The following is a 6000-nucleotide window of genomic DNA, read 5'->3' as shown; positions in this document are numbered from 1 at the left end:
GCAGAAAGACAGTTCTTTCCCTGTTCCAGTGAAAACATAGTTTAATCAGGAAACTATTTCATTACAGAGGAAGTGCCATCTTCTACTACACTTTTACTAGTAGTAGCATAAGTCCTTAGTTCATCATTAGCTTCAATTCAGAAGAGGAGCTTATAGGAGATGCAAACAAGGACCAAGCTACCAAATACAGGTAGAATAGCACATAGATGAAAGCTGTGGTACAAAATTCAAAGTCATTAATATAGGACATCAAAAGCAACTTTAAAAAAATTTACTGCAGCAACAGCTATAAGAAGTGAACTATCAGACCAGTGAACACAATGAAAGGACAAAACAAAGAAAGCCCTTAAAAGTATTCAAGGTACTTTTTTTACATCAGTCTTTGGTAAAGAATCAACTGTGGCCAGATGTCTATCATAACTAATAGCAAGGGCAGAGAGATAAGCTCTTTGCTTTTAACAGCATGAAACAATGTTGAAGAATACTCATGATGAGTCTGATCATAGCAAATGAGAGCACAGAAACCACTTACAGAGGAGACTCATTAAACCTCTGCCATCAATAACTGTTTTAAGAACTATGGGGAAGAACAAGCGACAAAAGACTGGGAAAAGGCCAAAATTATGTCAATCTCCAAGAAGATGATGGGGAGGAAGAAGGGCTGAAGAATTACAGACCAGTCTAATTTCATTTGTTTGAGAAAACAGAAGTACCAAAATTATTTGTAACGATCCAGAAGATAACAGATGATTAAACAGTCAGGACAGATTTGATGAGAACAAATTGAGTCAAGTAAATTTCATTTCCTCTTATGACAGTCCTGTAGACCAAGGCAAAACAATGCACGTCATTCATCTTGATGGTAGTGCAGCATTTGGCATAATTTCTCATTCTCACAAGAGAGATAAGGAAAACAGGTGCAGATGAAAGTAACAAATCATACAAAGGGGTGGGTTCAGTTAAATGGAAGGGTGCAGAGAACAGGAGAGCCTCAAGTAACTGCCTTCACACCTAAACTATTTAGTAGAGCACTTAGAGTCCAGCTGTAAAGTCCCAGACTGTACCTACCTCACAAATGCTGTAATGGTTACAAAATTTAAACAAATGCTGTAGCAGAGAGGGCTGCTTGCAGATAAGCAGCTGCACAATCCCAGGGAAGGCTGACCTCATGTGAGGGAAGTCAGAAGTTACAGAAAGTCTCCAGCTGCATGCAATCACTCTATCTGCACTGGAAATCCACTAACACCTGAAACTTGTTTGCATGATAGAGTGCAGGATCTCCAAAGGTATCCTGCAAATGGATTAGACAGGCATCCAGCACAAGAATACCTTCCAACAGGAGATACTGTAGCTAGTCAATTATTGACAAGTTTTTAAAAATGCCTTGCAATATGACAAATCTGGAATTTTAACAAACTTGTTGTATGCATATATACAGGCATTCAAGGCATTTACCACATGATGATAAAACGTGGTATGATCTATCTGGCTAAGATAATTTTGGCCTGAAATTTATCAGCTCCTTTATGTGGTTCACCATATGCTGCACAAGTTAATCACAATGGCATAAAAGGTGCAGCAGCCCAGGGCAGAGCACAAAGAGCTGGGATTGCCACTTTTGGTCGCAATAGTAGTACTGTTTGTTGCTTGAGGAATTATTAAGTCCCTGAACCCAATCTTTTGGACTTTAAAGACTTCCTTGTTCTCCTGCATCACTTACTGGAGCAGTAAAGCCAGAGGAGTGGGTAGAAGCTCTCCAGACCAATGCCCAAAAGTAGCATGTACTGTTGGAACCTAAAGGTCATCTGGACCAATTCATACACCAAGAGTGCTTTGGAAAAAATCTAGTGTTGCATCTCACTGAGTTTTGGCAAGCAAAACAGAACATCTCCACACCAGTTGTATGTAGTACGACTTTTTTGCACCAGATCTGGATGGGTGCTTAAAAAGTGTCCTCTTCAATATAGCAAGGAGTTTTTCCTAACCTGATCTCACTCATCATCAAGAATCATCACACCCAAGGGGTCAGGCCGGGATGGAGTTCAGTCTCCTCATAGCAGCCTGTATGGTGATGTGTTTGGTTTGTGCCTGGGTCAGTGTGGTAACACAGCAGGGTTTAGCTGCTGCTGACCACTGCACAGTGCTGAGGTTCTCTGGCTGCTTCCCAGGGGTGGGCACGAGCCCCAGAGCAGTCACAGCCAGGACAGCTGACCCAAAGGCACATCCCACACCACATGCCATTGTGCTCTGTAATAACAGCTCAGGGAAGGGAGGAGGAAGCAGGTCATGGTATTTCATTCATGATCATGGCCTTTATCTTTCCAAGGAATCTGTGGTGAGATCTTGCTCTCCAGGAGGTGCATCAACACCTGCCTGCTGATGGCCAGTAGTGCATGAAATCCTCTTTGTGCTTTCCTTGTGGGAGCAGCATTTGCTTTTCCTGTTACACTTTCATTGCCTCAGTCCATGAGCCTTCCTGCCTTCCTTTTATTTTCTCCCCATCCCATTGAAGAGGGGACAAGGCAAGGGGCTGGGTGAGTGCATGGCTGCTGGCCAGGGTCAGCTGCAACACTCTGAGAGGACACAAGTGACCACCTTTTGCTGAACTGCTCTAGCCTGGGCAGCAGTTTCAGCCCTGCACACAGGGCTCTGCAGGGGTTGGTTAATAACAAGAAACACCTGCAGAAACAGTCTAAGAGCCAATGTTAAGGTAGGGTATGAGGCATGAGCCTGTATAATCAAAATATATACTATAATTGAATTATTTCAAAAAAGAACCCCATCTAGAAGAATGGAATTACTAGAATTCATCTATTTGAATTACACAGAAAGTCTGAAATATATATTTGATTCAACTGTGAAATTGATTTTGGATGAGGTAAAAATTGACATCCTACAATATATCTTTTGTTTGCAATTCATCAGAAAAATTCAATTTCGGCCAAAGATATTGTGATTTAACATGAAAAAATAGCACATTCTCTAAAAATGTTTAAGAATAAAATCCTCAGTTGAATGAAAATTTAAATTCAAGCTTAGTTTATACAAGGCCTGCATTGCAATAATATCACTTATTTGAATAGCACATTTTGAAGTCCCACTAAACATGAAGCACATCTTATCTTTTAACACCATAAAAAAACCCAAAACCATTTGAAAGCTTCTTTAAATCAAATATAGTATCACACATATATGGAATCTGTCTGTTAAGTGCTCAGTTATGTATCTGTGTCTCATCACCTTATCAGCGCTCACATACAAAGCTCATGGTCACACCAACTACCAAGCTAGACGTAATTGCACAGATAGAACCAAGGGTTAGGATTTCCAGCTTTAAACTCAGCTACCATACAGCAGCTCATTAAATTTTTCTTGTAAGAACAAGCACTGACTTCTGTCACCATGCTTCTTTCACACAGAGATGGCACCGGCCACTGAACAAATACTCAGAAAAAAAAAAAATTTGAAAATTATATTTTAAGATATTTAGCCAGCCACAGCTAAAACTTTTATCAGTCACTCTTCTGCAGCCCAAACTTCAATTTTATGTTGCATCAATGCAATTACTAAAATCAAGTCAGAGGAACATTTAACACATAAGCAAATTATTAATCCTTACTCAGCCCACTTAATTGCTTTTTTCCAATTATATTTGTAACATTAATCAATTCACAGATGCACTTTTAAAACATTGCTAACCTCTTCAGCATTGTCATCTCTGCTGTCCAACAGCGAATGTTTTGAGGAAAACATAGCTTCCACCTACAGAAATTCAGGTCCATACTTGGTATGGCTTCATTAGCATCACAGCAGTATGCACAAATCATGCTAGTCATACCAAAACTAGTTCATAATCCAAATTCTTAATGCTAAATTATTTAAAATAAAATATTCTTTTCAAGTTAGGCAACTGTCTTGTAACAAAAAATGATTTAGACAAGTGAGGAACAAGTGCCTCACATATTTTGAACGAAAATATTATCTCAACAAGTTGAAGCTAGAAGAACACTTACAGGTTTCTGAAAAGTTTCAACAGTGGAGCTTTAATTTGGCATTCAAGAATGTATTTGAAAGTAATGAGGAAACCAGTTCCTCACTGTTTGGCTGACTGGGGCCAAGGAATTTTGTCAAGTAATGTGTAAGGAAAAACTAAAGAGAATAATTAATGAGGCACCAGCAGCATTTTAAAACTGGCCACTATAAAAATTTAAAGGTTTTAAGAAAAATCTTATTAGCAACAAAACTGGGCTCCATTGAACACTAACACCTTAATTTGAATTAAACTACAGATCAAAACAAAAACATTGCTAATACAATGTATTAGCAGTGGTTTTGTTTTGATCTGTAGCTAAATTATTACAGTATTTCTACATCTGATTCTCAAAGCAATCAGGACCTGTTGTAACATATATATAGCCTTGAATTCCTTATGAAGATTGCCTGCAACAACCAACACAAAACCTCCAAACCCAAGACAGGACTGAAGGCCAATGGTTACAACATTCACTGGGTGCCAACACAGTCACTAGCTGAACAGGACAGGCACTATTCAATCTAACTGAAGCTTTAAGTGATAACTGTGGGTAACTTAGGGTCATCTTTTTACAGTTTATAACTTCCCAGTATCAAAACCATTTCATAAACGTTAGTCCACATTTCCAAGAAACTTCCACCTCCATTTTGTGAGCTATTACCATTTCTCTGTTTTGTAAGCTACCATCTTTCCCACAAATAGTAGAAAATAACTTCAAGAATGTAATTTCAAAACTAATAAGATTTCCCAAAAAGGTGAAATAAGAAAAAAATGTATTTGAAAGAACTTCATCAATATAATTTTACCTTGGAACAGATAACACTGGAAAACTGCTGTGACTAAAAAATATCAAGTTTTAAACCTCATCCACTGAAGATAATTATCTTCAAGTGTCAAGTATTAAAAAACAAAACAGGTTTGCAAGAATTAAACCAGTATTGCGTCTTTTATGGTCTGACAACTGTGGCCAAACTGTGTTCTGGTTTAGTTCACATTTATTAATTCTAAGCAATCTAAGTTATTCAAATACAAAATAAATTTAAACATTCTGAACTGTCAACCCAAAGCATTTTAGCCATCATGATCCTGATTAAAGTTTCTCACAGTGTTTTTGAAGTCTCCACTGAGACTAAAACAATCAGGAATAGCTTGGTGAAGGATGAGGTTCCTCCTGCAACTCTTTGCAAGGCTGCCTGTCAGCAGGAAGGAAACTACAGATAATGAATACTGCAAGAGGCCTTTTATCTTATTGCTGGGAAGCTGAGCAAGCCTACCTACCCTGTGCCCTCCACAGCAGCTGCTCACTGTTAGCTCACAAGCAACCTTCTCATCTTTGACATCTAACTGCTGAATTCAAAGGGAAAAGATGAACAATTATACCCAAAAAGGAAAGGCAAACTTTACTTTATGGGCTGGTAGATTTTCTTAGCAGCCATAGCTATAATTCTAAGAAACCACAGAATTCCACTTAAATATGTCTTTCCCAAACCTTTGACTATTCGTGTTCAGTCAGTTATGGCATTCTTCAAGATCTTAGTATCTTGAATAGTTTTCTTGTGGATGCACATCCTAAATAACTAAGAACCATGCACAGTTAACTGACAGCTTGCCCACTGCATTCCTGTCATAGACATTTCTCTCCTCCTACCGTAGCTGCACTGAACATAATTTTTGATGAAAAACATTTTGCAAGTACACTTCAAAGTGAACTAGGTGCTCCAAAAAATACTGAAACTAACTTGCTTAATATCTTTGAACCAAAGTGTTGAATATCTAAGTTCTAATGCCTTTCTGTATTCTATGTCACATTAAATTAACTGCCAAGAAGTACAATGCTCACCAAGGAACAAAGGCATGATGCTTCACAGTAATTTCCTGGGCAGGAAATGAAAGGCTACAGATAACACTGAGCTGTGCATCCTTGACTTTCATGGCATAGGACTCAAGTTCTTATTAACTGATGAGAG

Source organism: Ammospiza nelsoni, chromosome 5 (genome assembly GCF_027579445.1).
Source record: "Ammospiza nelsoni isolate bAmmNel1 chromosome 5, bAmmNel1.pri, whole genome shotgun sequence".
NCBI classification, from domain to species: domain Eukaryota; kingdom Metazoa; phylum Chordata; class Aves; order Passeriformes; family Passerellidae; genus Ammospiza; species Ammospiza nelsoni.
This window is presented reverse-complemented; position numbering follows the sequence as displayed.